This window comes from Sorex araneus, chromosome 1 (assembly GCF_027595985.1).
Source record: "Sorex araneus isolate mSorAra2 chromosome 1, mSorAra2.pri, whole genome shotgun sequence".
NCBI lineage: Eukaryota > Metazoa > Chordata > Mammalia > Eulipotyphla > Soricidae > Sorex > Sorex araneus.
The window spans coordinates 260,827,210-260,848,795 of record NC_073302.1 but is presented as its reverse complement, the minus strand read 5'-3'; the positions used below and the strand labels follow the sequence as shown (position 1 = coordinate 260,848,795).

Here is a 21,586-nt window from a genome sequence, read left to right as displayed (position 1 = left end):
TAGATGGTGGCCAACATTCTCCCCTTCTAGAGTACGTCCTTCCTTTCAGACATTATTCTGTGACTTATGATAGGCATCCAGTGAAGCAGTGGATCAGGTGTTCTTTTATATTGTCTTTGTACAGCTCCTTGTGTACACCAGTCTGTTGGTAGAATTGGAGTAGGCCAGTGGATTATTGTCATATTGTGTTTGAGGTGGCCAGGATGTTTTCCATAGAATTAGATAATAAAGATTGGGATGTGTGTAGAGAGTGCTGGGAATGGGATATATATCTGTGACCACGCCCACTTTTAAGGAGGCCACATCCCCCACAATGGAGGTCACACACCCAGCCAGTTCAGATGCTAATGCCCAGGTCCACAGACCTATTGAGAAGAGTGGCAGGTAGGTAGTTGGGCAGGTCCTCCTAGTGGAAGACAAGGCAGGTGCCCCTAGGGCTGGTCCTGGGGGCTGGTGTTGAAGAGTGAAGGGCTGGAAGGGGAGGTACAGACAAGGGGATTCACAGACCTATTGAGAAGAGCGGTGAGGAGTTGGGCAGGTGCTGCTGGATGAAGTCAAAACTAGAGAATTTTCTAAACATAAGTAAGTAAATATTCTAAATATTTATAATATTTATAAAATTCTAATATTCTAGGAGATAAATATTTCTAAATCTGTGTAGATTCACAGAAAGATGAAAGATCTTCATAGAAGAATGAGAAAAAATGGTAATCAAAACTTTATACAGCCCATTTTCTTTTTATGAGGTGATAATATGCATCCCCTTATTTATTGCACTTAACTAAAGGTCTGGCCCACAGAATTAGAAATTCTATTAAAACACAGGCTGTTTATGTTTTGTTTTTCTTCTTCTGTAATTTATGTATCCATTTGATTTTGTTTATCATTCAAATTATAATGTGCTCTCATAGTTTTCTTCATCTAGTGCCATGGTATAGCAAACATAGTAAAAACTAACCAAATGTCCTTGTTATTCTATTTGTCTGTCTTTCTTGGAGTGAGTTTGATGATAATATGACTCATTATGGTCAATGAAATGTGAGCATAGTACTTTTTAATTTCTTAACAGAAATAATCCAGTTTGTTTTTCTGTTCCTCTTCCCAGCTACAAACCAAAGATCAAGGTTCCAGATCATATAAATATTTATATAATACAGTAAAGTTATTTTAATACTATAAGATTTTATAAACAGATATAAGAAAGTATAATAAAACATTCTAAGACCATATATCATATAATATAAATATACAATATCATTATTAAATACCATTATAAAAAAACCTGATTCAGGGCAAATGCAGTCAGCACTGCTAATTTCAGAATCACTGTGAGTGATAAGTCTTTCATATATTAAACTGCTAAGATTTGGGATTTGTTAGTAGTAAAGTATGATCTAACATATTGATAGATATATATTTATGATTTATCAATCTCTACAAAACTTGACTTCAAATGCACAAATAATAATCACATTCTAAAAAGAACTTCCAAGCACAGGATGACTTCTCAGACCAGAAATGATCATCATTTATATATTTTAAAAGTATTACAAAGTAATAACTATTTGCAAACTGAGGAGCACTTTATGATGGCCCCAAGATTTGGGTACATAATTCTACTATTAAGGTTTATTATATATCAAAACATTTTTAACTGCAGTCTTTATGCTGTACTAAACAAACAAAATATAAAAATAGCATATTTTATGCTGTAAATGTTGAGATTTGCAGCAGTTTCTCAGTTTTGTATCATAGAAAAATAGGAACTCGGGACTAAAGAAAGAGTGTGGCAGGTAGAGTGTTTGTCTCTCTTTTTTTTAAATTTTTATTTATTTATTTATTTTTATTTTATCACCATGTGGAAAGTTACTGAGTTTATGTCTCAGTTATACCGTATTCAAACACCATCCCTTCACCAGTGCCCATATTCCACCACCCAAATCCCCGGTATACCCCCCGCCCCCCACCTCAACTGTATAACTGATGAATTTCACTTCATTTTCTCTTCACCTTGATTACGTTCCATATTTCAACACAAAACTCACTATTGTTGTGGGAATTATACCCCCAAACAAGATAACCCTATTAAGGAAGCATTTGATAATTAGTTTTCCATTAAAAGATCGTATGTCTTCGGGTTTTAGAAAAGGTCGTGCGGCCGCAATAGCGGCCATGCGGCTCGGATATGTCCCAGTCCTGAATCCCGGAGCCCTGTTAGTTACTGCTCAGTGTCGCCAGGGCTCCATCTGGAGAAGGTGTGCTGGCTGCACCTCCTCCTTCCGGCTCCCTGGTGTTGTTGGCCCCAGTTCGGGTCCGGAGCATTTTCCGAGCCGCGCTGTTCACCAGAATGACAGGTAGAGTGTTTGTCTCACGTGTGCCTGACCAGGGTTTGATCGCAACACTGAATACGGTTCCCTGAATATCATCAGGAATGGTCTCTCACCACAGACCCAGTAGTAACCCTGAGCACAGTTGGGGATTGCCCAAAATTCCCCACATCCCTAAAAGGGACATAATTAAATTGTGGTAAACTGTATCATTGAAAGATATCACAAACCAAATATGAACTACAACATGATGACAACTAAAGATTTTAAAGAGCATTTTAAAAGAATTCTTAACTTTTCCATTGAAATGAAATTCTTATTTTGCATAATAGTCTCTAGCAAAGCGCTCCCCCACAACAAAGTGATTTAAGAGTAAAGTCAAAGAGGATGCACAAAAACATAAATTGTTTTTATTTCATTTTGAAACAATGCATGCTTATATGATAAATGTTAAAGTTGCATATGAAGTAAAAAGTTTTTTCTCCCCTCACTAATTTTCCATCCCAGGACCTATAAGTAAACACTATTGATAATTTAGTGTACCTCTCCAGAATTTTTAAATTGTTTTTGATCAATATAAATGAACACAATTAATTAGAAGTAATTTTATTGACTGTTACATATTAATTTCTCACTAAAATATTATGGCTATTCTTTTTATATTCTAGAATATAAAAATCTACTTAATATTAGATAAATAATTCACACTATTTTGTATCCTGAGTTTTTTTAATATATTCATCAATTCATGGATATTTTTTAAGTTTATAATTTATTTCTTGTCAATTTTGTTGTGAAACATATGCAGCTATATTTCCTTGCTCAGCTATGTATTTCTGGAATGTTCTTGAGATAAAAGTAAAATGGGATTTAAAGCTTTATATTTATAGTTTAAACTGTTTTAACAATATAACCTTTAGAGAATTTCATAGCATTAATTTAATTTATATATAGGACCTATTTCTAGTTAAAATATTTAAATATATTTATATTATATATTATATCTGTAATAATATATAATAAATCTTGTATATATAATCACTGTCACTGTCATCCCGTTGTTCGTCAATTTACTTGAGCGGGCACTACTAACATCTCTATTCCTCCCAGCCCTAAGATTTTAATAGCTTTTCCTTGTATATATAATAATATATTGTATATTATCATGTATGATGTATAATATAAATATATTTATATATTTATATATTTTAACTAGAAAAAGTTCCTGTATATAGTTTAAATTATATATGATACATATTATTATATATTAAATATTATGTTGATCATCAACATTATCCCATTGGTCGTCGATTTTCTCAAGCAGTCTCAGTAGCATCACCATTCGTCCTAGCCCTGAGATTTTAGAAGCCTCTCTTTACTCATCCTTCCCAATGATGCCACATTGGAGGCTTGTTCAGGGTCAGGGGAATGAGACCCATTATTGTTACTGGTTTTGACATATGAATACACCACAGGGAGCTTGCCAGCCTCTCCTATGCGGGCAGGAAACTCTCAGAAGCTTTCCAGATTCTCCGAGAATGAGAAGGAGAATGAGGGTATATGATGTCTCCAGATGTTGGCCATTGATGGGATTACATGGCACCAGGGACAAAGGAATCAAACCCGGGTTGGTGGTGTACAAGCAAACTCCCTACACTAAGTGCTATCACTCCAACCCATTGCTCAAAAGACTTCAATGTATTCCAAAGGAGTAAAGTTCAGAATTTCTTGTTTTTAAGATTAAAAAATGGAAATAAAGATAAATATTAAAGAACATTAGAGACAGACTGGCAAGCACTAGAATAAAAGTTATGGCTCAAAATATGCAAACCAAGTGCCCTTTAGCCACAGAGCCATTTCCACAGACTGACATTTTGAGTTTTTATAAGCAGCTGCTGTTACAAAGGGCCACTTCTGGAGCAGTTTATTCCACCAACATTCAAAGTCCAAAATTTTCAGGACCAGTTCCAATTTGCTGAGACTCAAATAAATGTTTGAGTGTCTTAGACAGTGCCAGGGCAGAGACAGGGGTAGTTATCTCAAGAATTTCTCTAAAAGATATATGTTTTCTTTCTAAAACCTATACTTTGACATAGAATAAGAGGTATATCCACTTATTCCATAAGAAGTATCCTGGGATTTAATTAACAGACAACTAAAAAATGACAAACAAACCTAACATCATTTAGGCAAGAGTGCCACTTGAATCACTTGTCATTCTGTTGAACATCTTTGGCTCGAGTGGGTGCCAGTAACGTCTTCATTCATCCCTGTCTCAAGCTAGTATAGCACAAAGATATCTGCTTGCTTCAGGAAAAAGAAGCACCTCAAATCATTTGTACACGGTTTTGACAAAGAAGTTTGACCATTTTGTAGGTGGGTGACCACGCGGTCTTTTGACATCCCTTTGGAATTCAGTGGGTAACTGTACTAGTCCAGCCTCATCTCGAAACCAAATTACATGTCCAGTCAATCTGATTTTCGATGCCTTGGCAAATGAGACAGCATCCCTGATTTTTGATAATCAATGGAGGTCATAACTCCAGATTCCTTCTCTCACTTGAGTGAAACGTGATACTCCAAGCATAACTCTTTTGATACCTTTTTTGGGATACCTGAATGGCATTCTCATTCTGTTTTTGTAGGGCCCAGGTCTCTGAAGCATATGTTAGTGCAGGAAGAATGGTGGAGTCCAAAAGATGTGCCCAGAGCCAGGGGTTCTTTGTCCTCTTAACCACTTCTTAGATTCTCTTGAAGGCATTCCACGCTACTCTCTTCCTCTTGCGCAGTTCTGACACCAAGTCATTCTTCATGTTGAGTTCTCAAACTAGGTACACATACCTGTTGCATTCAGAGATGTTCATTTCTTTGAGAGCAAATGGAGAGTCAGAGACTATTTCATTTTCCATGAACATTGTTTTGGTGAGAGTTAGCTGTATTCCGACCTTTACACACTAGCGGTCAAAGTTGGCCAGCATTTGTGCCGCTTAGCTAATGTTTGATGTTATTAGAACAATGTCATCAGCGAAGTGGTGGTGGTGTAGTTGCCGACCATCTATCTTCACTCCCATTCCTTCTCATTCCAGTCATCGCATGACTTTCTCAAGGGTGGTACTGAAGAGTTATGGTGAAATGGTATCACCCTGCCAAACCCCTCTCTTTACGTCAATGATCACTTCCTTGTAGAATGGTGAAATCCTGGCAGTGAATCCATAATACAGCTTGTGGAGGATCTTGATGTACTGAGTTTGAACACCCTGTTTGGCTAGGGTTTCAATTACCACTTCAGTCTCAACAGAATCGAAGGTCTTTTTTATATCTATGAACATTAGACAAAGCGGCATCTTGAACTCTCACAAAACTTCGATGAGCTCGGTCATTGTGTGTATATGGTCGATGGTACTGAATCCTTTCCAGAACTTGCCTGCTTGCATGGTTGTCTTTTGTCTATTGTTCTGCCTATTCTAGTCAGGATGATTTGAGTGAACAACTTGTAGATAATAGAAAACAGGCAGATTGTGTGATAGTTGCTGATGTTGTGGATGTCTCCCTTCTTCTATATCAGAATGGTCCTGCTGGTTTTCCATTGGGACAGAATCTTGAATATGGACAGGTAGCATGTGAAGACCCAAGCCAGTACATTCATGAGTACTGGCAGCAGATTCTTCAGGTCTTCAGGTCTGACCTTGTCTGGATGGGGTGCTATACATGTCTTTACCAATAAAACGGTGTGTTGGATTTTGAAAGGGAGGATATTGGGAACAACATACCATCCTGCACAATTTGGTATGTGGGCAGGTGGATGTGGCTGTCAAAGAGATCCAAGTAGAAGTCATGAATAATACTCTCCATTGGCCTCATAGAAGATGTGATAGATCCATCAGGAAATCGGAGGGCAGTCATCTTGGTCTTATAGTTGGCGAAGTATAGGCAAGCATTGCAAATATTTTCCCAGCTTCTGCCGCATTGGCCAACAGGGCTGCTCTTCTCTCTTTGAGGTCTTCCTTTACTGCTTCTCTGCACAGCTTTGCAAGATTGGATGTTAGCTTCTGATTGCCTGAGGCTCTTGCCAAACCACGTTGGATAATGAGATAGAGAGTTTCCGAAGACAGGAGTCTGTTTGTGGTTTTCCCACTCTCGGCATTCTTCTAGCCGTCATTGAGGTGCTGAAATAGTCCATTGTATTCCTCGTCGATGTTGTCAATGATGGCACCTTCCCACGTTGTCGTAGTAGTGCCAAAGAGCTTCCAGTTGGTCATTCTGGGAGTTCTCTTCTTAAACTTAATCTTTGCAGACCTTTCTTCTCTGTCTGTGAAGTAGAATTTTACACAAAGACAAGAGTAAGTTATATATATGTCTAAATACATAGATACATAGATAGATAGATAGATAGATAGATAGATAGATAGATAGATAGATAGATATTATGTTTATATGATAGGTGGCAATGGTAAATTATAATCCGAAATAGGAGCAGCAACAGAATAGATATCTGAAAACAACACAATTTTATATATTTCCCCCCCTTCCTGTGAGGGATCACTCCTGCCAGATTCTGGGATCATATATGGTGGCAGGGATAAAACCTGCATGGCCATGTGAGAAGCAAACACTACTATCTACTGTAATATCTCGCTGGTCTCTCATTTGTGGTTTTAGTTCAAGGTCCTAAACTAATCATGGCCTTATATTATAGGTTGGAATAGAGAAGATTACATTTAACATAAACATAAACAAAAACAAATACATAGTTTAAAAACAAATTCACAATGGTTGTATACAAGGTCTCCTTTGAATGTTTCTTTCTTTCCATTATATCAGTCAGCAAAAAATTATGCAAACACCATAAACAATAATAATAGGTAATTGAAATTAAATATTTTGTTTTGAAGAAGCTTAGAGAACAAGATGTCTTTTGGGCCTTTAATTTGTTCTCATTAGTATATTGCAAGTGTAAATGCTGTTAGTTTAAATGCTGTTAGTTAATTCAATTCAATTATAAAAGCAACAAAGATTTCAATGTCAGTCTTATTTTTCTGTTCTTATGTGTTATAAAGATGAAGATTTAAGTTAAAAAAGTTAAAAATTCATTTGGAAAAAAAAGTTTTTCTAAGACTATAAAAATTATTATAGCAACTTTATTTCTTTGATGTCATCAATAAATTACCTGCATAACAATTGGCTTTTTTCATTTAGACATGTATATTCATGAGCCCAAGTCAAAAACTAGTTAATCATCCTATCCTCTAGGAATCTTTGTTTTTAACAAGCTGCCTAGATGATTCTAAACAGACTGAAATGGAGGAATCTCATCGGGTGGTTCACTTAATTAAAGAATCAGTAAAAGACTTATGAAGCATTTATACATGCCAAATAAAAGTGTAACTGAAAAGAATATAATCTACCAATGTCATGTTCCTTTTGAAGACTATTTTTGAGCAGTGTTAGGATCACAGAACAGTTTACAGTAATTGCAAAGATTCAGCAGATACTCTCTTCTCCCCTTCCACTCCCACATTCAAAGTTACCCCATATATCCACATTTCCAACCACAATGCAAAACTTTGTGGTTGGAAATGTGGATATATGGGGTAACTTTGAATGTGGGAGTGGAACTTTACGACACTTTACAACAACTGATATACTACCTTTACACATCAGAATCATCCCAAATCTATAGACTGCATTATTGTCCATTCTTTGGGCCATATATTCCACTGGCTTTGGTGGTAGTACAATGCAGCTATCCATTACTTTAGTATCATGCATGTAATTTAATTGCTCTAAATTCCTCTTCTTTCTCATTATTCATCCCCTTGCAGGTCACACACTGAAAATTGCTGCTATAATTTTTTTGAAAATTTAGTCTATACCAGAAGACAATATTGTTGTATTCAATCTTTTAAGATTCACCTCTTTCACATTTAGTATGCATTTAAATTTTCTCTATGTCTGATCGTGGCTTATTTTTTTAGCACTAAAAATATTCTACCTCCTATATCACAACTTACATTTGTGTTCCCATAACAAAGGACATATTGATTGATTCCAATCCTCTCTATGTTTATATAAACAACATGGATCCCTGTGGAAGTGGGGATGGTAGTACCAGAGGTTGCCTGGAGGTTGACTCTGTGATCTGGCAAGAAGAACCACAGTAAATTTGGAAAGGTTTACATATTAGCAGTGCTACTCTGTCCAACCATAATTTCCATGTTTATTTACATGTCCAAGAAACATGGTTTAACTTATTTCAATCTTGAATTCTTCACATACAAATACCTAAAATATCTCATGCGGCTCTTAAAATATCAAATAAGATTATTGTTCAGAAAACTGACCATAACATTTCATGACTTTGTTTTAATCTTTATTTATTTCATAAGTACAATTTTATCAAAAATAGTTGTTAGCTAAGTAGAATCTCAGCCTTTACAGCAAGGGTTTTAAACAATTTATTTCAGTGCCAAAAATTTGTTCATATGCTCTCATTTAGGCCACAATCTACTTTGTAAGTCTTGTGTGTTAGAGTTAGTCCTTGGGTTTTATCTTATCTGTGTATTTTGTTATTTTACCTTTTAACATTCAATTAAAGCAGATCAGTAGCTTTATTTCCCACATAAAATTGAAAATATTCACTGTGAAAACTATTTAACACAGAGATGTATAATACATTTCCTACTGCACATAACTTTAAAGGGATTAATTATCATTATGTCACCAACACAGATGTGTAATACATTTCCTAATATACATAACTTTTAAGAGATTAATTATCATTATGTCACCCATTACGTGATGCTGGTGAGATTTTATATGATTATTAGAAGGAGTAAGTGTTGAATGAGAAAGCACAAATCCGATGCAATGGTAACTCTTTTTTCTAATGTTCTTCATTTACAAGGAATAATGACTATAAACTCTTTATAGAAAATTTTCTAAGCTAATCTGGTAATAAATGCTGAATTTGAAGTCACTTTATTAACAAGTATTTAGATAAAATTTTAGAGTTCATTTTAGTAAGGAAATGCTTCTTAATTACTGAGAAGCATTTTAGAGCAGATTCATCGAGAATATCAGTCATTTAAACAGTTTCTAAATCTTTTCATTTCCAGTTGTCAGAGCAGTTAAAAACTATGATGGGAGTTGAAATATTAAATAATGGTGATACAGTCTTTAGATAAATCTATTTAAAAATGTACAAGTGACTTGCCTCCATGTCTTCATTACAGCTGGCACATTCTTGTACTTGCACAATGAAACAGGATGCACCTCTGTACTTTCAAAGCTACTCTATCATATGTGTTGACAAGGATGTGCAATAAAGCATTATAGTAAACCATGATACAGAGTTCACAGATGCTTATCACTCTCAACAAGAGAGAGATTTTATGGCTATGGGTCAGAAAAATTTACTTGAAGTGTCTATATGTGTGCATAGACATATTTATAGTTGAATAACAAAATATTACTCTGCAATCATTTCAGGTGATTATAAACTCTATATAAAGCACTATTCTATTAGAAGAAATGTATACATAATAGATCCAATTCAAAAGTAACAACTTATAGGACTATTTTATTAGAAGGAATGTAGCATAATATATCCAACTACTATATTATATCACTATCACTGTCATTTTGTTGTTCATTGATTTACTCGAGCAGGAGCTAGTAACTTCTCCATTCATCCCAGCCGTGAGATTTTAGAAACCTCTCCTTACTCGTCTTTCCCAATGATTGGAGGCTTCTTTCAGGGTCAGAGGAATGAGACCTGTTATTGTTTCTGTTTTGGGCATATCTAATACACCACAGGGAGCTTGCCAGGCTATGCTGTGCGGGTGGGATACTCTCAGTAGCTTGTCGGGCTCTTCGAGAGGCATATATATTTATTTCCCTCTGTGGTGATATGTCACACTGCAGCTTCATTAGCAATAATGCTTAAATATTATATATACACATATAATATAGTAGGTGGACATATTATGTATTATACGAATAAGTAAAAATATAGTGAAGACTATTCAATTGTAATTAAGGAACATATATATGATAGGTGAAAATTTATATATGTGATCATATTGCATAACCAGCTCATCACACAATGTGAAAAGAATCAATTTTCTGTAGAAAATTTTACAAAATATCACCTCATACTTGCCTAATACTTTACTGAATATTTTTATTTTTAAAACTATGTATTATAAAAACTATACCCAGGAACACAGTCCTAATCAGTTGCAGAGCAAGCTAGCAGTCATCCTATAGAGAGAAATAAATTTACACCTCAGTGCAGATTCACAAGTGGTTAGATAGTCAAGCCAGGTTAAGTGAATATCCCTAGGAAAGAAAAGAGTGTTATCACCCTGCTAAATTTTTCCCACTGTTTGATTCAGAGTCTAAATTCAGAAAGCTAAGTGATATCTGGTAATGCTCAAGAGAGTTTTGTTGAGTATACTTACACTTGCATTTAGAATGAATATTTTAGATTGCTTTTTGATATAGTGCAATTAATTAAACCACTTTAAATTCAGCTTGTTTTAATTGAATATTAAGAACATGAATTTGGAGGGCCTGAGACTTGATTGTCATAGTTAAGACAGAAATAGAACAGGAATCATCCTTTAGTGTTAGCAGTAAGACACATTTCTCTTTTACTTTACTGGCACCTTAGTGTTAAACTTAGTTGATAATAATAATACAATTACAATCACCAAAAAGTTATTTAGTTAATTTTTAAATATAATTTTCTGCAAATGTTTGCTCTATGTGTTCAGTAAACTTATACATAGGCAAGAACAGATTTTGAGAGGATATTGAAAAGTAGGTGAGGGAATCTGTATCAATACGAAAGTATCTCTGATGATGAAATTTGCAAGCATTCCAAAGACAGAAACAGTGTTTTCTTTTATAGGGAACATTTAATGCAGATAAGATGAGTCTGTACCAAAGCTTTCAATGTTACGATTCCTGGCAGACATTTCTCTGGACTTAGTTACTAAAATACTAAAATACAGAAATCCAAAACTATGCTGCTGCTGGTGCGGCCTCCTGACCTCATATCTCTTCATTCTCAGCAATGGAAAACAAATTACCAAATGCTTTCTTTTCAGCAGATCGACTTTAGGGGGGAGAAACTCCAAATCAATAATAGTGAATTTTTTGTTGAAATATTGAATGTGATCAAAGTAAAGTGAAAGTAAAGTGAAATTTACCAGTTACACATGCGGGGTGGGGGGCTGGGGAGGTGGGGGGAAGGGGGGAGGTATATCGTGATTCTTGGTGGTGGAATATGTGCACTGGTGAAGGGATGGGTGTTTGAGCATTGTATAACTGAGACTTTAACCTGAAAGCTTTGTAACTTTCCACATGGTGAATCAATAAAAGAATTAAAAATAATAATAATAAAAAAGATGAGTCTGTACCAGATAATTCGTGGATATGTATTTTGGTGAGTAACTATTCTAGGAGAGACCTTGAAAGATGAGTTGTTTTGCTGTACATGCTTATTCTGACTGAACATGGGCTAAAGTTCAAGAATAAGACTAAAGTTTGATGAAGTTCTATAGCAGATTTTTGGGTTTTTCCTGAAATATCAGTAAGGACAAGTAGTTTAGTTAATTTCTACATGAGGCTAATGAGAATGTGAAGGTTATTGGAGCTGGGTTTTTATATAGGTAAATGAAGACAGGATAGAGAGCATTCATTAGTTTTATCTTAGCAACATGGAAAATTATGGCTCTTTGAAGTTAACCATTTTCCAGAACACTAAAGAGTAAGGGGGGGGGGCTTCTTAAAATCCACTCCATTCCAGGTCTCACGTGAATAAAACTCCAGTTTTCAATTAGCTTCTTCGACAATCATAGTACGCTTTTCAACATTGCTGTATTCTTTACATTTTTCCCACTTTTATGCTTTTTATACATTGCTTGTTTTAATATAATTTATACTTTAGTGATACAGTTGTTCTGCATTTTAGTTAAGTGTTCTAAAAAGCACTATAAAAGATCATCTTTCTTTTCTCCAGTATCTTCCTCCTCTTTGTCTATGTGTCTCTTTTATTTTGTTAGATTTAGCTATAAATCCTCTCACGTGACTTAACTACTATAACTTCTTCATTGTTCTCCCAAACCTCAGTTCTTTCTATGTCAAATGATCCAAAGTTAAAGCTCTATCTATCTATCTATCTATCTATCTATCTATCTATCTATCTATCTATCTATCTATCTATCTATCTATCTGTCTGTCTGTCTGTCTGTCTGTCTGTCTGTCTATCTATCTATCTATCTATCTATCTATCTATCTATCTGCTTTTTGTGACACACCCAGCAATGCTCAAAGGTTACTCCTTTTCTGCACTCATGAATTACTCCTGGAGGTGCCTGGGGGACCCTCTGGAATGCCAGGGATCAAACCCGGGTTGACCGAGTTCAAGGCAAAAGCACTACTGGCTGTGCTATCACTCTGGCCCAAAGCTATATTTCTAAAATGCAAAAATCTCCATGAATGCCTAAAACAATTTAACCATTCCAAAGCTTGGCTTGGTAAAATTCAAGCTATTTTGAATTGCATAACTATATAATGTAGATATGGCCAAACTCAAGGTCTCCAGCCCAGCCTCTTATATATATTGTTGGATTCAGGGCATCACTACAAAAAAATACTAAAAACAATTGTTGAAGATACCACACTTTATGTATTACTTTTTTTTTCTGTAATAATCACTTTTGCTACACTCGTGGAGATTTTTTACACTCTTATCAATTGCTTTATTTACAAAAAAATTTCCTTCGTAATTCAATGAGGCTTACATTATTCTGTTATCTCATGCTCGTTGAGATAGACTACTATTCTATTATCATCTTGCATTTTAGTATCTCAACACATTGAATTATTTTTAATAAAAACCATGGTATGGGAATGGAGAGATAGTCCAGAGAGTAAGGTGCTTACCATACGTTGACACTGACTCTGGTTTAAACAGAACCAGAGCATAAGGTCATCTGATCTCTGAGCATAAGGTCAGAACATAAGGTCCTCTGATCTGTGCCTGGAGTAATCTTTGAACACAGCTTGGTATTGCCAAACCAACCAGCTCCAAACTCTCACTCTTACTCCCGTCAAAAAAAGCAAAGATTAAGATCATCTAAGAAGTGCCGATTCTTCACTAAATTTTACCAGAAATAACTTTTATATAACTTTCTCAAACACATTTTTGCAATGCAGAATAACAATGGTCCTATGTACAAATTATATTTTGCTAACATATTACTTAGCAGTAGCTAACATACTACTTAGAATGCCGAGTAGAGAGAGGCTTCTAACATCTCAGGGATAGGATGAATGGAGAGGTTGCTGAAACCACTCGAGAAATTCGACGATCAACAGCATGATGATGATGATGATGATGATGATGATGATGATGATGATGATGACTACTTAGGAACATGAAAATATAGAATCACTTGTATCACTTGTCCTCCTGTTGATTTTGATTAGCTCGAGTGGGCACCAGTAACATCTCCATTTGTCCCTGTTGCATGCTAGTGCAGCCCAATGATATCTGCTCGCTCCAGAAACAGGAAGAGCCTCAAATCGTTCATTCAGGGATTTGACAAAGAAATCTGACCTTCTATTTGGTGTGCAGCCATGAGGTCTTCTGACGTCCCATGGAATCCAGTTGGTAACAGCTCTAGTCCAGCAGTCATCTCTGAATCGCATTACATGACCGGCCCATCTGATTTTTGATGCCTTGGCAAAGGAGACAGCGTCCCTGATTCTTGACCGTCGTTGTAGGTCAGAACTCCAGATTCCTTTGGCAGCACTAAGAAGATAGAGAATAGTTCCAGAAAATTTCTATAAATATAATGAATTTAAATCCATTTTATAGTTTATGTGAATTCTTATTTTTGTCCTCTGTAGGTATATGAACTACCATTTTATACAGTTTGGTGTCCATATACTTAGTGCATTTAAAAAGGTAATACAAAAATCTAGATATAGAATATTGGTATTATTTTAACTAATAAATAAGTATTCATAAAATTAGTGTCAAACATTTGAAGAGTTTGCAATATTTGCAAATGTCATTTTTCATAGCTATATTATAATTGCCACCCCAATAACATTCTTGCTTTACCTATATTTTAAGTAAATAACTTTAATCTGTTTTTGACATACATGCATTATATTTTGTTAACAGTCCTTAACCATTTTCACTGTTATTGAAATGTTATACTGAATTAAATATATTTGTCCTGAAATTTGTTTGAGTACAATGAGGGATTTTGTCTTATGGTATAAATTCTTAATCAACTTTAGGTTTGAACCATAGAAAATTTAAGAAAATTAATGTATAATTTAAATAATATAATAATATACTATATCTTGATTATTAGAAAAAACACAAATACCAGTTACTCTGATGTCCTACTAACTGGATGATTAAATTAACTTAAAAAAATGGCAGAACAAATGCTGACAGCCAAAGTCTTCACATGCATATAACCAGAAATCAAGTACAAATCATAGATACTCCAAGGTATTTTCTAGCATGATGGAAAATTATTGCAGAGGTGGGATCAGTTGGTTCAGAGATCACTGTGAAGTGAGCCATACATTAGATGCTATTATAACATGCATATCTAACAAGACAGGGGGAATAACAAAACAGTTCAAGAAACAACTCATCATGTTGTCAGACGTGAAAGCCTGTGCTATCAACTTATACACTGGTGAAAACTAAATTGAGTTCTGATGATTTGGATTAGAAGTAGCTATTCCAGCTGAATCTCCACCCCACCACAATAAGGAACAGTGCTTTAATTCCCAACAGGCCAGAGACAGACTGTGAGGTGGAACATTGGTGGGAATGAAGGAAAAGCTGTCAACCTCTGTCTCTGTATTGCTTCTCACTCACCTATGTCTGGAGAGAACTCTGTGTTCAACTGACTAAAGTTCCTGTTTGTTTTGTTTTTATCTAGTCAGTGTGCCCTACCTCCATTTCCCTATTATAGTGTTAGAAATCAAGGACAATTTCAGCACAAAAGTCACAATATCACATGCAAGAAAACTGCACTGCAGCACTGTCCTCAGGTTGTTCATCGATTTGCTCGAGTGGGTACCAGTAACGTCTCCATTGTGAGATATGTTATGGTTTTTGGCATATCCAATATGCGCTTGCCAGGCTCTGCCATGTGGGTGGAATACTCTTGTTAACTTGCTGGGCTCTCTGAGACGGACAGCCCCGTGCAAGTCAAACGCCCTACCCGCTGTGCTATCGCTCTAGACATCTTGGCTTTTCCTGGCTGAGGCACTTGCAATGGTATGATCTGGGGGACACACACTGAACCAGCTGTCATTTTCCCTTTGTAAAGAAAGTCGGTGGTCTGTTCTGGTCCACCAAGGTGCTGAGGGGGCCGCCACGCTGAGGTAAACACAAATATGGATACACTGAGCCCCCCAAAACAAGACAACAATAAAAGATTTAAAAAAAAATGCATGATCCAAAAGTAATAAAAAAAATGACAATGAAAAACAAACAAACACAAATCCACTAGGTAATCATTGGATAAACAAGTTAAAATCCAGGCCCTGACTGATGGTATAATGAGTAGGACATTTGTCTTGCAAATGCGGACCAAGATTCCCTAGCATCGCAAATGGTGCCCAGAGAATGGCCAGCGGTAATTCCTAAGTTCAGAGTTAGGAGTAACTCCTGAACATCTCAGTATCTAGCCCCCAGAAAAACAACGAAAAAAATAAAATAAGACACAATTCCTCAAGAATGCAAGAAACCTCAGAGGGAAACTTTAAAAATTAAATTCATAGAAGTAACAGACAAAAATAGAAAAGAATCAGCAGCATATAAAACTTAACAAACTTAGAGAATCTCATCTACACACAAAATAACATATCAAAGATAGCAAAATAGAACTAGGAGACTATAAGCAATGCTTCATCAAAAAGATTGAAGATATTACAAAATTCCAAACAGAGATGTTGGGTATAAAGAGCACAGTGAATGAAATTTAATATAACATGGTAAGTATAATACAGACTCCATATCTATGAGGAAATGACATGGAAATTGAAGATTATATCACAGCAAGTGACTCACAATAATGAAACAATATTTATGAAAAATGAATAAAGTATATAAGAAAAGAAGAAAGTATATGAGAAATGAAGAAAGTATATGAGAAACACCAGACTTTATTATAAGGTTAAATATTAGAACTATGTAAGTACCCTAAGGCAAAAAGAGAGAAAAGCAGAGACCATATTCAAATCAACACTAGTTAGAACTCCACAAAGCTATATAAAGAATCCATCACAGATATTTGGGAATCTGAAAGAATGCCCACATATTAAAAATATAGATGACAAACATCAGGATACCTCATCATTAAATGTTCAGAATTAAAAATAATAAAATTTAAAAAGAAGAAAAAGGAGTGCTACAGCAAAGAAAAGGTAACAATACAAATGAAGCTTTACCAAACTTCTATCAGACTTTTTAACAGACATTATACAAAAGAAAAGGAAAAGAATAACTAGCTGACCCTTTAAACAATAAATAATGGGATCAGCACATGACTCAGTGGCAATGTATGTGCCTTGTATTTGAGATCAGAGCTTGAGCCCCAGCATCATAATAAATAAAGAAGAATATTTTTAAAAAATAGAAAATGACTTCTAGAAGATATTTTATATCTACAAAATTTTCTTTCAAATAGGAAGGAGAACCAAAGATATTTTTTTCAGACAAACAAGCTAATAGAGTTTATATCAAAGATTTGTTCTTTAGGAAATGATGAGCAGATAGGGCATTTACCTTGCAGGAAGCCAACCCAGGTTCAATCCCTGGCATCCCATATGTTCCTCTAAGCACCACCAGAAGTAATTCCTGAATGCAGAACCAGAGCCAGAACTAGGAGTAAGCCCTGAGCATTGCCTGATGTTATCAAAAAGAAGAAGACAGAAAGAAATGTTGAAAGTAGTCTTCTCCATGGAAAGAGAAGAAACAAAAAGATGGCAAGTATTTAAGCAAGGGTGTATAGAACAAGAACAAGAAGAACAGTGTTATGAGATAACAATAAGATTAAAAAGTAAATTGATAAAGGCTAGTATATTTAAATGTTACTGAATAATACAAAAAAAGAAAAATATTTTTTTCAGCTATAGAAAGCATGATATATTCTCCATGACAACAAACATTTTTTAAAAATGGCGCAGGAGGACATTTACAAGGGGGAAATATAAAGAAATTGAAGAAATTAAGAGAATTACCAAAGTAAGACATTCACAGGAAAAGGCCATAACTAAATAGAATTTTAAATCTAGAAATAAGTGCTGGGAGATTAGCACAGGGAGCAGGATTACATGTTCAGGACTCTAGTTTGATCCTGCTCACCAGCCAGCATTGCATACCTGCCAGTGCTATCTCCCTGCCAGTAATGTCAGGTGTGGGCTTGGAAGAACTCTGAGCACTGCCATGGTGTTGCCAATATTTTACAGCAATGAAGGGCCTGAGCAGCACCACATTGAACGGCTCTAGCATTGAGCTATTGGATCTAGTTGACACAGCTGAGAATATCTTCCAAACCCCTCACGCAGTCCCTGAGAGACAAAAACAAAAAAGGACAAGCAAATAAATAATCCTAATGGAAATAAAAAGCAACAACAGAACACATGATTGGATGCAAGTCAATCCTATGTCTCAGCAATAGCCCTATGTGTGAATGGTACAAACTCATCAATCAAAAGACATATGAAGGTGGATAGATTAAATAAAAATAATACAGCATGACAGCATAGTGTGCAAACATCTCATTTCAGATATTAAAAAAAAAACTGGTGGGGTGGGACTTAGAGTAAGACTGGAACAAATTGTTCCGAGACAACAATGCAGAAAAGAGATAGGGACTGCTTTACTTTTATTTGCTAAGAGAACATTGAACTAATAAAGGAAATTAAAGAAAACAATAAATGTTATATATTCATAAAGTAGTCGATTAATAAGGTAGAATTAGCATTCACTGATAAATATAAATTCAACCACATGCATGTAAATTTACAAAACAATTATGAACAGATCTCAGATTTAAACTGACAGCAACATACTAGTTAAAAGGGGATATTAACATATAACTTAGAGCAACTGACAATTTATTCTGACCACAAATTAGCCTGGAAATGATGGCATTAAATAAAAAAATTAAAAGAACAAACTTAAAAGAAAACAATAGAGATTCCATCTCTAAGCAAAAATGCTTCCCTTAGTTATCAAAGCATTGGATATCTATCTAATAGAATTGGAAACAAGAGAAATTTGAATAAATATATTAAAATGGATATCATATCAAGACTATTTTCTGAGCAAAATTGAATGAAACCATCAACCATCCAAGTGTTGGCTGCACAACCTTTTCGGGAGCCAGTTGTCACTGTCCCAGGGGTCACTAGGTCCTCTTGTGGATTTGAGAATGGTGTAATTTCCCTCTGCTGATAATTGTAAGAATGGGTCACAGGCTGATGGCCAGCAATATTTTTAATGCGATAAGACTGGGATTCTACAGCAAAAGTGTAAGGGCAGGGCAACAGGTCTTAACGTGGGTTTGGTTGAATATAAATATAAACATGGATTTGGTTGAGCGAAAACATAGACATGGATTTGATTGAACATAAACATAAAGAGATGTAAAGCTTTTCTTTCTTCAGGGGAAATTCTTCTAGGAGATGTGGCCAAGGCTGCACTCCATCTTGGAGGTTCCAGCATTCTGGATTCTGGTCCCTAACAGACAATAAAAAAGATAAGAAGATAATAATAATAATAAGAAGATGAAGATGATGAAGAAGAAGAAGATAATAATAATAATACTTGTGTCAAAGAGAAATTAAGGGAGAAATACAAAACTTTCCAAAGAAAACACACACAAAAAGAACAAAATCATACCCTCTGGGACATTGCAATATTATGAAGAAAGAAATTCATTCTTACACAGGCCCACATCAGGAAACAAGTGAAGACTCAAATAAATGATAAAACCTTATATCTGAAGAAACTATAAAAGAAAAAGCAGACTCCAAAGTTGACAGAAAGAGAGAAATAATAATTAGAGCAGGAATCAATGCAATAAAGACCAAAGCTATAATAGAAAAACTAATAAAGTCAGAGATGGTTCCCTGAAAGGAATAATAAAATTTATTAGCTCGTTGCCAGATTCATTATGTAAAAATAAAAATAAAACCTGATAAATATATTCAAAATGAAAAGGTTAATTCTCATATAAAACCTATGAAAGATCCACATCAAGATCATGAGACTACTATGAAGTTCTCTATTAAAGCAAACTGAACAATCTAGACAAATGAAAAAAATATTGATTAATATAAACTTCTCCGGCTGAAATCATAAGAAATAAACCTTAAACAAGCAATATTATACAGCTTAACACTAGTACAGAAAAAAATATGCCACAACATAATAAAGACCATGTATGACAACCAAAAATAAACATACTGATTGTGTAAAAACTGGAAATTTTTCCCTTCAGTTCTGGCAGAAGTGCTGAGCAATAGCACAGTGGGTAGGTCATTTGCCTTGCACTCGGCTGACCTGGGGTCAATTCCCAACATCCCATATGGTCCCCCGAGCACCGCCAGGAGTAATTAGTAACCCCTGTGCATCGCCGGATGTCACTCCCCCGCCAAAAAAAAAAATCTGGCACAAGGCAAGCATGTCAAATCTCAATGTTACCTCTGTTTTTCTTTTTTCTTTTTTTTTTTTTTTTTGAGGGTTGGGTAGTGGGACAGAGACACACCCTTCAGTTCTCAGGGTTTACTTCTGGTGGCTAGGTGCTCAGGACACTATACCCAGTTTGGGATCAAACCCTGGTTTATCAAATGCAAGGTAAACACTTTACCTGCTATAATATCTCTCAGCCCCATCATCATTGATTTTCAGGAAGTCGTAGCCAGAACATTTAGACAAGAAAAAGATAAAATCAATCCAAATTGGAAACTAAAAAAATTATTGCTATATACAAAGAATAATACCATACATAGAAAACCGTATGTCTGTACTAAATGGCAACTAGATATAACAAAACATAAACTGGCATCATACAAAATCAGTACTCATAATTTGTTTGTATTTTATGTTCAAGCATTGACCTAGGCAAAGGAAAGTTAAGAAAGCAGTCCAAAGAACAGAGCCTCAGAAGAGAGAAACAATGAACCAAGAGTAGCTCTCCAAACTGCAAGCACAAATGAGAATTGGAGGGAAAGTTAGGGAATCATAGTAGATAGACAAATGGAGTTCATAAAACAGCTACAGTAGGTGATTTAAAAACAAAGACAAACACAATGGTGTGTTCTTCTTAAAGAAGTTGTAAGTAAACAATATCTCTGGTACTGAAGAGGTGAATATGTTCCCAAAGCAAGGAATAATGACACACGTTTACAATTCTAAAATTTATATTTCTCTCTCAGCTAACACCTTCACCATTCATTACAGGCTATGCTGACACAAGACAGCAGACAGAAATGCTTCCCAGAATCTTAAACCATCTATAGGTGCAGACAGTCTGCATCGGCTAAGACTGACTGAAGCTCAGACCAAACAATTTGCAGATGGAAAGCATCATTTGCTACCGGAGAGGATGCAGAGGACGAAGGCTCAGATTTTGTGGAGCATTTGATGAAGCAATCAAGAATGAAAGGAATGGCACTTGGTCAATTTCTGAGAAAGATGAAACTTGAAAGTGCAGGACTGGGGAGATAATACAGTGGGTAAGGCACTTTCCTTGGAAGTGGCCTTCCTGGGTTCAATCCCAGGTATCCCATATGGTCCCATGAGCACCACCAGTAGTGAGTCCTAGATGCAGAACTAGGATTAACCTTTGAGCATAACTGGTATGCCTCAAAAACTAACATAAAATATTAACATAAAAACAGAAGTAAAAACTGTTGGGACCGTTCCAATACTGGTTCAATATGTTTAGGTAATGTAAGTTGACTAGGGAGACTTTTTACATACAAATATTGTGAGATCATGAAAAGATAAAAATAATTTTCATAATATAAATTTGTGGAACTCAAACTATTAAACGTTACTTCAATATAGTTGTTACCTCTGTGGTGTCACTTGTTTTGTTTTATGTTTGCCTTCAACATGGTTTGCCAAGTAATTTTTCAAGTGGATAACTTTGAAGAAGAGGTGTATAAAAGCAATAGTTGTGAACTACTTTTTAAAA

At 35.4% G+C, this 21,586-nt stretch overlaps 1 pseudogene; it reads left to right on the top strand.

Moving 5' to 3' along the window:
* Positions 1-313: 313 nt before the first annotated feature.
* LOC129402161 (transcription factor BTF3-like) lies at positions 314-21,092 on the top strand (annotated as a pseudogene).
* Positions 21,093-21,586: the final 494 nt, after the last annotated feature.